We start from the raw sequence: 12,194 nt of genomic DNA on the forward strand, positions 1-12,194 counted from the left end.
GTAAATATATTAATGAAAATGTAAATTCTTGCTCAACTGATTTCTCTTGTTATCATCATACAATCCTGTACTTCATCACACTTCTGTTACTTCTGACTCTCCTACCCCTTTTTTGACATTCTTACTCACTAAATGACGTATACTAAAGTATGAGGAAGCCTGCTGACTACCTTCAGAAAACCTCCAGTTCAGCTACCTATGTGAAAAAATGTAACAAAAACAATACTAAGATTAATACATGTCCATGTACCGAAGACCATTAAGAAGCAAGGAAGAGAAATAACAAAATACGTTCATCCTAGATGTACGTACATCTTCTCACTAGAGTTTAAATACAACAGTGTCAGTAAATCCTCAATTTGTGTTGCCTGTTCCCTCTCCTTATATTAGGAGTGGCTTCCCTATGATTGGCATCTCTGATCTACAAGTAAGTCCCTAGTAAAGTGACTATGTGTGCCCAGGGCATGTACATCAAATGTTACTAGTGGGCCTACAGCACTGATTGTGCCACCCACACAGTGCTAGTACTAACAGTGCTGGTTGTGGTGCCTCATGTAGTCTGTGCAGGGTCCAGGACGTCTACTGCAGCCTCGGACAGCTGCCCACTGGGAATGTTGTACATGTCGGCTGTGGTGGCACTGTCTGTGCACGTCGCGGGCAGGTGGCGGTTGTTGCGGCGGTGTCTGTGGCGGAGATGCTGCTGGTGGTGCATGTGTCAGCACCTGTGGAGGGAGACAGCAGGACGTCTCCTGCAGCCTCGGACGGCTACCCACTGGGGATGATGCTGGGGATAGTTGCAGAGGCAGCAGACGTGCAGGTGGCGGTGCAGGTGGTGGTGCAGGTGGCAGTGCAGGTGGTGGTGGTTGCGGCGGTGGCCACCGCTGTAAAGGTTGCTGTTCTGTTTGGCAGAAGGGGTGACATCAGTCTCTCACCCGGAAGCTCCGTGCCCTGAGCTGACTTCCCTTTAGCCTTGTGTCCCTGCTGGGACCTTGGCACTGTCCTCTTTTGTCTTGGAGGAGGCCTTGCTGGGTGGTTCGTGTGGCTTTTCCCTATGTGGGTCCCTTCGTCACCTTGGCAGGTGGTGGAATAAGGTGATCCTTGGCCTCGCTAGGTGGCACACTGGCAGCCCTGATGTGTGCCGCCCGCGATGTTACTGGACTTGCGGGGACCACAGTGCTCGAGGATTTGGTGGCTGAGGTGCTGGGCTGGGATCTGGACATCCTGGCCCTAGGGGAAGGACGGGGGGGAGGTTTAGGGAAAAGGGCAGTGTGTGCCAGGAAAAGTTTTTAGACACACTGGGACGGGAAGATGGAGGGGGTTTGGGAGTGGAGGAGGAGGTAGTGGTTGTAGAAGGTGTACGTCTGCTGATTTTGGGTGACGGTGCATTGGGCTAGAGGCTGTTGTGAGGTGGATGGCTGTCGAGTGGGTGTGTGCCTGCGTTTGTGTAGTTTGGGAGGAGGGCTCACAGACACACTGGGAGAGGACACAGGGGATGTGTGAATGGTAGTGGGGTGTGATTGCACGTGAGCGGTGTGTGGTGATGGGCATGCTGGTGATGGAGGTAGTGGCTGAGGATGTAGTGCATGCAGGTGTGAGTGGGAGGGAGAAGGGGGACGTGGAGGAGGGGGACACAGTGGATGCAGTGGATGTTGGCATGTCTGCATGGGGATGGTGCTTGTGTGAGTGCCTGTGGGATGTGTGGTGCTTATGTTTTCCATGTCCACTCGTGTGTGTTGATGAGTGTGCATGCTGGTCTGATGGTGTGCTTGGGATCGGCTGAGGTACAGGGGATTGGGTCTGGGTAGTGGATGTTTGGGGGGGGAGGCTGGACACATGGACAATGGCTGCCATCAGTGCTGAGGCCAGAGCCTGAAAGTCTCTCTGTTGGGCCCTCCAGGTATACATTTGTTTGCTGCAAATGCCTCTCGACACCCTGGATGGCATTCAAAATGGTTGATTGCCCAACAGTGAGGGATCTCAGGAGGTCAATAGTCTCCTCACTGAGGGCAGCAGGGCTGACTGGGGCAGGGCCTGAGGGGTCTGGGGCAAAGGAAGTGCCCACTCTCCTGGGTGAGCGGGCACGGGAACCACGCTGAGGGGCTGCTGGAAGGGCAGTGCTGGTGGGGGGGTGGCGGCTGTACCTGTTGATGCGGTGGGCACAGAGGTGCCCGCCACCACAATTGAGCTCCCATCAGAGTCGCTGTGGCTGGTATCTCCTCCTGTCCCCGTCGTGGAGCTCCCCTCGCCCTCCGTCCCACTGGTGCCTTCAGACTCCATACATTCACCCTCCAGGGCCATGTGCGTTGCAGCTCCCTCCTGCTCCGGTGCCAATGCTCCTCCACCAGATTATGCTAATGCACACAAAGACAGGGTGACAAAACAAAAAGGGGAGGAAAGACAGAAGAGACGCATGGTCAGTGCCTGCAACACCACTACCGTTGGAGGACACAACACACAGGGAGCAGCCGTATGCACTAGCCCATGCACTAACAGTTCAGGTGAAAAGCACATGCCCATGGGGGACTCTGCCTAGACCCATTTGATGCATACCTGGAACTCACAGAAGCCTGACTAGGTGTAGAGGGCCACTACCACTTTTGGGTTTGGCGTGCCACTGAGCCTGCCAAACAATGGATCTACTCTGGCACATTTGTCCTGGCCTAGGGGAACCCACAGCCCACTTCCCCCACCCAGAAACCTCATAAACCACTCAGAGTCAGCTGAATGAGACTGTACTCACCCCCTTGTGGCTGCTGTGATGCCCTCAAGTGCCCATCCAACTCAGGATATGCCACCGCCAGAATCTGGTACATCATAGGGTCATGGTGCAACAGGTACCCCTTCCACATTGGGAGGCCATCCTGAGCTGGGCCTCCGCCGTCTTCTTGCTCCAGCGACGCAGGTCCTCCCATCTTTTGCGGCAGTGGGTGCTCCGTCTATGGTAGACCCCCAGGGTCCGCACTTCCTTGGCGATGGCACGCCAAATACCTTTCTTCTGGTGGGCGCTGACCTAGAGGAAAAGTGAAGTAAGAATGGATGTTACTTCCCCGTCTGGTTCTTCTTACTCATTGGCCACAAATCCCCCACCCTGGCCCAGAAAAACATACACTGACCATCCTCACATGCTGGCCTCTGCCCCCTGTATCTTCCATCCACGCCACTCCATACATTCATGTCCCATCCATCATGCTCACAGTGTACTCACCTGTTTGTCTGGAGGACCGTAGAGTAGCATGTACTGGGGGAGGGCCCCAGCCACCAGCTTGTCCAACTCCTCTGCCGTGAAGGCGGGGGCCCTTTCCCCAGACACTGTAGCCATTGTCGCTTCCAGACTCCGGTCACAGCAGCACTTGCAGTGTAGGTCCTCTCCTGTTGAAGGTCAGGTATCAAGTGAGTGAACAGATAGAAAATGGCGGATACGTCCGCGGCGGTGCGTACCGTCACCTCCGGCATACATCGTCATTGGCTCCTGGAACCCATAGGGCCCAATGATAACCAATGCTGATTTGCGCAGCGGTCTTCGACCGCCTACTGCGATGCAGCACAACGCCAGCGCTGTTACCTCATTTTCCTTTGTCTCTCCTTACAGGTCAGGCAGCCGCCATTTCAGAGGGGCACATGGCAGGGCAACTAACTGCGTCACAGCACTTTTGGCCAGGAATACGGACAGACAGCGCCACACACCGATTACATCACGATTGTTCTAAACACCCTTGTGCAAGCTATGTGGTGTATGACCCTCTGCTCACTCTTTTCCTCCATAGGGCACTTCCGCTGGGGCAGGTGATGAGATGGAATCATCCTCTGGAATACAGACCCCTGGTGGACCTGTCGCCAGTGGAAGACAGACACATAATTATCACCTGCAGACTTGATCGTGCCACAATCCATGAACTGTGTGCCCAATTGGAGCCAGAGCTGATGTCAGCTAGCCGCCATCCCACAAGAATCCCCCCTCTAGTGCAGGTCCTGTCAGTACTCCATTTCCTGGCCAGTGGGTCCTTTCAAACAACAGTGGCCATGGCATCAGGGATGTCACAGCCAATGTTCTCTAACGCGTTGCCCAGAGTGTTGTCTGCCCTGCTGAAACACATGCGCAGGTATATCGTTTTCCCTCAGGTGGAGGATTTGTCCACAGTGAAAGGTGACTTCTATGCCCTCGGACATATCCCCAACATCATTGGTGCCATTGATGGTACACATGTGGCATTTGTCCCCCGCCCCCCCCCCCAGCAGGAATGAACAGGTGTACAGAATCCGCAAAAGCTGCCATTCTATGAATGTGCAGATGGTGTGTTTGGCAGACCAGTACATCTCCCATGTGAATGCCAAGTATCCTGGCTCAGTGCATGACGCTTACATTTTGAGGAATAGCAGCATCTCTTATGTGATGGGCCAACTCCAGAGGCATTGTGTGTGGCTAATAGGTGAGCCCAAGGTTCCAACACAGTTGACATAGGTGTCTGGGTATAGGTGAGTCTCTAAGGGTTGGAGTATGTCTAACAGTTGTCCCTCGATATTTGCAGGTGACTCTGGTTACCCCAACCAGTCATGGCTACTGACCCCAGTGAGGAATCCCAGGACAAGGGCAGAGGAATGCTACAATGAGGCACATGGGCGAACTAGGAGGATAATTGAGCGGACTTTCGGCCTCCTGAAGGCCAGATTCCGGTGCCTCCATCTGACAGGTGGCTCCCTATACTACTCACCGAAGAAGGTGTGCCAGATAATCGTGGCATGCTGTTTGTTGCACAACCTGGCTTTGCGATGCCAGATGCCTTTTCTGCAGGAGGATAGGCCTGATGTTGGTCTTGTGGCAGCTGTGGAGCCTGTGGACAGTGATGAAGAGGAGGCAGAAGAAGATATAGACAACTGAAACAACATCATCATGCAATACTTCCAGTGAGACACAGGTAAGAGACTGGCACTGCTCCTCACATATCATACTACTGTTGGACATTGCATGAATCTGCCTTATTACCTCTGTATATGGACCCTGACATGTCACTTTGGCTTTCCATTTCACAGATCTGGGTCCCACTTTCTGTCTTCTGCTATGTGTACTGATGCCCAACAACTGTGAGAGGTTGCAATTACACATTTGTGAAAATACAGGCTGACTCCAGATTAATTTGTGATTAAAGGGTGTTTATTTCTGTGCTAATAAGTGGAGGGGCTGTGCAATGGGCTGGGGTGATGGTGGAGGAATGTCCATGGTCGAGTCCAGTCTCTTGGTATCACAGGTGTGTTGTCCAAGGGGGCAAAGGAAGCAGAGTAATGGCAGATCAAAGCTGTCAGGGTGACATAGTGGGACAGAAGGGTGACAATCAGGAGAGTCTTATTTCCTGGCGGGGGTCTTGGCAATGTTCTCTGTCTAGTTCCTGGATCTCAGGGACCATTGGCGGGCTAGTTCTCCTTCTGCAGGGGGTGGGGTGCTGGTGGCCTGTTGGTCCTGTGGCGGGACCTCCTGTCCACTAGCGCCCACAGAGGTGGAGGACTGTTCATCGTTCAGGCTAGTGTCAGGGGCCTGTTTGCGTGCCACTGTGTCCCTCATGGTGTTGACCATGTCTGCCAGCACCCCTGCAATGGTGACCAGGGTGGTGTTGATGGACTTCAAGTCCTCCCTGATCCCCAGGTAGTGTTCCTCCTGCAGCCGCTGGGTCTCCTGAAACTTGGCCAGTAACGTGCCCATGGTCTCCTGGGAATGATGGTATGCTCCCATGATGTTGCAGAGTGCCTCGTGGAGAGTGGGTTCCCTGGGCCTGTCCTCCCCCCCTCGCACATCAGTCCTCCCAGTTTCCCTGTTATCCTGTGCGTCTGTCCCCAGAACCGTGTGCCCACTGCCACTGACCCCAGGTCCCTGATTGTCTTGTGTTGGTGGGTTTGCCTGGGGTCCCTGTAGTGGTGGACACACTGGTGATTGACGTGTCCTGGGGACAGAGGGATGGGCCCATTGGGTGGGTGCTGTGGTGGTGTTTCCTGAGGGGGGAGGTTCAGTGGTGGTTTGGGACTGTGGCAGGGGAACCGACTGTCCAGAGGTCCCTGATGGGCTGGGCTGGTCATCTTGATCCAGGCGTGCAGAGCTGCTGTCATCACTGTAGGCCTCTTCTTTGGGGGGGCTGGATATGTCTGGCACCTCCTGTCTGGTGAAGGTGGGTATGGGTCCTGTTGGGGTGTAAATGCATAGTTATTGTATCTGTGTGGGCCATGTTGTGCTTTGGGTGAGTTAGCCTCTTCTCCTGTGCTTGCATTATTGTGTTTGCCCTTGTGTGATTAGTGATTTTGGGGCCTGGGTGGGTATCTGTACTGGACATTCTTTGGTGATGGGGGTCCATGCATAGGTGTTGCATGCAGGGCTTGGTATTGGGATGGGTGGATTGTGATAGTGGGCCATATGTGAGGTGGTGGAGTAATGGGGTGAGAGTAGGGGGTATGAGTTTGTGATGGCATGCAGGTAGGGTGGGGGATGTAGTAGTAAAGATTGACTTACCAGAGTCCAGTCCTCCTGCTACTCCTACGAGGCCGTCAGGATGCATGATTGTCAAGACTTGCTCCTCCCATGTTGTTAGTTGTGGGGGAGGACGTGGGGGTCCACCGCCAGTCCTCTGTACTGCTACCTGGTGTCTGAATACCACGGAACGCACCTTCCCCCGTAGGTCGTTCCACCTCTTCCTAATGTCATCCCGTGTTCTGGGGTGCTGTCCCACTGCGTTGACCCTGTCGACAATTCTCCACCAAGCTCCATCTTCCTAGCAATGGAGATCTGCTGCACCTGTGATCCAAAAAGCCGTGGCCCGACCAGGATGATTTCCTCCACCATGACCCTGAGCTCCTCCTCAGAAAACCTGGGGTGTCTTTGAGGTGCCATAATGTGTTGTGGGTGATTTGTGAGGTGATGTTTGTTGTGCTGTGTGATGTGTTGTGTTGGTGTGTGTTCTTTGAGGTGCGTAGATGTTGTATGAGTGATGGTGTTGTGTGCCTGTGGATGCTGGTGTTGTGTTTGCTATTCTCTCTCTGCGTCTTCAAAACAAATTAGTTATAAGGGGTTGTGGGTAATGTGGGTGTGTGTTTTATAGTGGCTATGCAATTGCGAAACATTATACACAACATCCTGAAGAGGATTGGACAAGTATGCAATATTATGGCACAACACATATTAGCAAAAATGAAGGGGGGGGACTAGAGAACAGAAACTTCAAATCCGAATCACAATGTAATACTACGAACAAGGATGCCATATGGGCTCAACTCAGATGAGGAACTACATGTTCATTTATAACATATGGAAGAGGAAATGATGAGGCTCTCTAAAAACAACAATTTAAAGGAAACATTTAATTGATCCTGCACTAAAACACATTCACAAGTAATAAATGATCCGTCAGCAAACAAACATGAGTGATAGTAATTGTTCTCAAATTATGTGCTTTACTTTTCTGAATGTGATGAAGTGATGTCAAGAAAGAGGGCCACTGACTGTCCTGGACAGAAAGTACCAAAGTGTTTCCAAATGGAAATTATGTTAGAATAGAGAAAAGAGGATATAGCAATATAGCTTGGATAATGAGTGGTCATTTAGTGCCAAGAAATGGTGGATAAAAGTTCCAAAAATAATGTACAATTAACACCTATTTGCAATGAGGAAGAGAGACAATATTCAATAACAAGCTTGGACATGTTGCAAAATGAATGTTAAAAAAATATCTTAAGAGTTTTGTGTAACTACAAATCCCACAATGCCTCATAATGGGCAAGTGGACGGTTGTGTATAAAAAATGAAAGTAAGATAGGACTTGCATGCCGTGATCAAGACTCGTTAGAGTCGAAACGCGTTGAAAATAAAATTAGCTCTGACAAGCACCTCCCTGGGGTGTGACTTTCCTTTTATGAATCTGTGAAATATAACAGAGCATGGTCAGTCTCGAAGTTGGCACCGGTGTTTCACACGCTGAACTTTGAAGTTAGAAGATAGATATATATATATATCACTGAAGAGCAGTCCTGTGTTTCTTCCAGGGCTTGGAGGTTGGTGCTCAGTAAATTTTGTTTGTAAAAAGGGCCAAGGAAGAAGACTGTGATGGTTAAAACGCGTTGCCCTATGTTTTGTTTAATGGAATTTCTGAAATAAACCAAGGCCAGTGACTTGCATGGAGTGCCTAAGTTTGATTTTCTTTTGGAGTATATATATATATATATATATATATATATATATATATTTATTTATATACACATATGTATGGTGGTCACCAGTAGGTAGTTATAGTTAGGACCACGTTTCCATAGGAAAATCATTTTTTACTTGCATATATCTTTGGTGCAGTTTGACGAATCTTCCTGAAATTTTCCCAAAAAATCTCCCGGTAATTCCTGTTGCACATGAAAAGTTTTGCTCTGATCCATCAAGCAGGGGTTGAGAAAACGTGGAGGTAAAAAAGTGTGTTTCCCATGTTAATTCCCATAGGAGTTTTGAACCTACTACAGCCTGAATCACTGGATGCAGTGGCTCCAAATTTGGCAGAAAGGTAGCTTCTGGTCCAGAGATCACACTTTTTGTTACTCAGTGTAAATCCATTCAGTAGTTTCAGAGTTATTAAAGTAAAAAGAAATGTGTATTTCTAGAGATCCTCCTCGAATTCCCCTCAGATCCAGAGGAAAATGAAGGCCCTTTTTTGCTGACTGCAGCCTGACAGAAAGGTTGCGGCCGTCATTTTGTTTCTTGCATTGGCTGGGGGTGGGACAAATGCAGTGTAAAAACATATAAGGGGTCACCATACAGGTATTCTGAACACATAGGACACATGGAGGGCTGCCTTAGGGGTCCCTCATGGGCATCAAATTGCCCTTTTTTGGGGGCCGATCCATGGATCCTCCCATAACTCATGCCCCCACTTATGTAGAAGATGTCATGAGTGCTGCAGTATCATGGTGAAGGGTGCATGTTATAGTTACTATAAGGCAAGAGTTATAGTTGTTCAAAATAATTGCTGAATTTCTCTGGCTTTGTGCAGGTAAATTCAAAACCTAACTATAATGTACCTGTAATCTTTGGGTTTTTAAGTGACTACCCCACTGTTCTCTTCAGTCAAAAGGGCATCAAAGACTGCTTGAAACTGTCCTGGTGCTGCTGGACTCTGCCCCTTTGAGTCATACCCTTGCCAGAGGTGCCCTCTCCTGTCCTAGGAAGAGGGTTTTGCAGCTTAAACCTTCAAAGGTTAATGCATCACCCAAAGTGCAGTGGAATAATCAATTCATTTTTGGCGACACAGACGCTGCCCAACGATTGCAGATTCCCTGGATTTGTGGCTTGACGATGATGCCCTGCCAGGACGCCGACAACGCATAACTCCAAGTGCAGCAAAGAAATCAACGCTTCACATTCACCTTTCATGGAGCCCGCTGGTGACTTATTGCCCTGAGTGTGACAGGAAAACGGATGCATCATGCCTTCATTGCTAACACTTTGCACCTCCAGAGATACTGTTTCAGCAGATCCTGCATGGGTTCTGGAGCTGACCTACCCTGAATTTTGGTTGGCCTGGATTTTAACTTTGCACTGGTCACCCGTGACCTGAAGTAACCTGTCTACTGCTATATACTTGTAAGCACTGTTTTCACATTTTGGTGGTCATTAGGCGGTATCAGCGCCAACAGGCTGGTGGTAATGACTGCCAAATTAAGACCATGGCGGTGATCCCTCCCATAGACAGCCCATGTACCACACCAACTGCCAGAGCGATTTGAACACTGAACACATCGGTAGCCACCTACAGGCAGGCGGAATAGTGGGATCCGCCCACCATATTATGACATAGCACACTGCCACGATTTCCGGGGCGGTAGCAATGACACCAAAAGCCTTTCCAGAAACACATCATTTAAAAGGACCCACTTACCTCCAGGGACACACATGAGTGCGCAGCCACCATGGAACCTGAATTGCAAGTACTCATGTTGCTGTACCAGGCTATGGAGTCCTGAAGCACCAATGCTGACGAAGAAGGTGACGGTGAGTACTGTTGCCTAGCACACAAGGGTGGGAGAGGGAGGGGGAGAGTGACACACACAAGCACAACAGACACCATACACACACCACACACACAGAAGCACATGCACAGGAATAAACAGCTTGGGGAGGAGATATCCATAGATGGTGCTGGGGAGGATGTTCTTGGCCCAGCCCAGTGGTGCTAGTCCCCAAAGCTGCTCTGCCAGGTGGTTAACCTGAACTCCTGGTCTGTGTGGACTACCGTGGGCTCAATGTGGTCACCAGAATTGATGCACACGCCATCCCCAGAGCTGATAAGCTGATAGATCAGCTGCCAAGTTCCTCAGCACGTTAGACCTAATGTCTGGGTAGTGGGAGATTGCCTTGACCCATGGGGGTGAAAGAGAGGTCTGCCTTCTCTATATCAGATGGGCACTTCCATTTCCGGGTCATGCCCTTTGGGTTAAAGAATGCCCCTGCCACCTTCCAGAGGTTAGCAAATCAGGTCCTAGCTGGACTGGAGAACTTCAGTGCCACCTATCTGGATGACATTGCAGTCTTCAGCTCTAGCTGGGAAAACCACCTGTGCCACCTAATGGAAGTGCTTCAGGCTCTGCAGAGGGCATGCCTGACTATCAAGGCCAGTAAGTGCCAGAAAGAGCACGGTTCTGTGGTCTACGTGAGACACCAAGTATAGTTTGGCAAGGTACAGACATTGCTTCCGAAGATTGATACCATTCTGGCTTGGAAACCTCCCAAGACTGGATGGAAGTGATGGCCTTCCTAGGCCTCACTGGACACTACAGGAGATTCATCAAGGATTATGGCACCTTTGTGGACCTCTTGACAGAGCTGACTTTCAGGAGGCAGCCACATCAGGTGATCTGGAAAGAGGCATGCCAGAAAGCTTGTGATGCCCTCAAAGAAGCCATGTGCAGGGTACCCCTGATCAAGGCCCAGACATCTACAAAGAATCTGTTGTTCAATACTGATGGTCTATCCAGATTCTTCCATCTTAGTGAAGGGAATTCCAAAGTGGTTGTGTAGGTCTCCCCACTTTCATCTGGGGGGGCATGTGTTAGACCTGGCCTACTTGGCAAGGTTTCCCCTAACTTTTTGCCCTCTGACCTCCTGTTTTTCTGACTCATTTTCTCTGACTTTTAGGATTCTGTGCATTGTCACTGCTGACCAGGTGCTGAGAAGGTGCTTTGTACTCTAAAACATGGAAACAATAGCTTCTCCACAATTGGCACGTTTAATTTACATATCAGTCCCTAGTAAAGTGCACACTCTATGCCCAGGGCCTGTAAATTAAATGCTAATAGTGGGTTTACAGCACTGAGTTTGCCACCTGCTACAGTAGCATTTCAAACTTGTCTCAGGCCTGCCACTGCATGCCGCTTAAACTCACATTTTGACCTGGAAAGTGTACCCACTTGCCAGGCCCAACCCTTCCTTTTTATTGCATGTATATCACCCCTAAGGTAGGCCATAGCTAGCCCCAAGGGCAGGGTGAAGTGTAGTTAAAAAGCTGGACAATCACTTTTAAGTTTAACATGTCCAGATAGTAAAGAAATCTTAAATTTGTTTTCCACTATTGCAAAGTCTATCTCTCCAATAGGATAGCATTGAGATGACCTTAAAACATCTTAAATTGTAATTTCCAATTGGGAAAAGATAGAAATATGGAGTTTGGTGTATCTGGACTCACAACTTAAAATCACAACTTAAAGTGAAGTCGTATTTTAATTTGTAATTCTCAAAATCCCACCTTTAGAAAGTTAGCATTTTCTTACCTTAAACCATTCTGTGCCTTAGCCTGTCTTTGAATGCACATCTTGGTTGGGCTGGATGACAGTTACAGTTTGTGAATTCCCTCTAGACAGCCACAAACAAAGGACACTCAGCTGCATCTGCATTCATGTGCATACCAATGGGTATTTCTGGGCAGAGGGAAGGGGAGGACTTGACACACTTCAATAGGTGGTGTTCTGTCTCCACACAAAGTACTGATTACCCCCCACAGGTAGCCGGGCAGACAGGACTACAATGAAAGGGACCCTTGTAAACTCCTTTGAAGTCTCCCCCGCATCAAAGGCCTGTTGGTTCTGTACTGCATCCCAAACCCCAGAAAATCAAATCTCTACTAGAACCAAGGACTGCTGTGCTGCCTGAAGGGACTGCCACTCTGAGCTGCATTGTGGTGTTG

The sequence above is a fragment of the Pleurodeles waltl genome, chromosome 2_1, assembly GCF_031143425.1.
Source record: "Pleurodeles waltl isolate 20211129_DDA chromosome 2_1, aPleWal1.hap1.20221129, whole genome shotgun sequence".
Taxonomy (NCBI): domain Eukaryota; kingdom Metazoa; phylum Chordata; class Amphibia; order Caudata; family Salamandridae; genus Pleurodeles; species Pleurodeles waltl.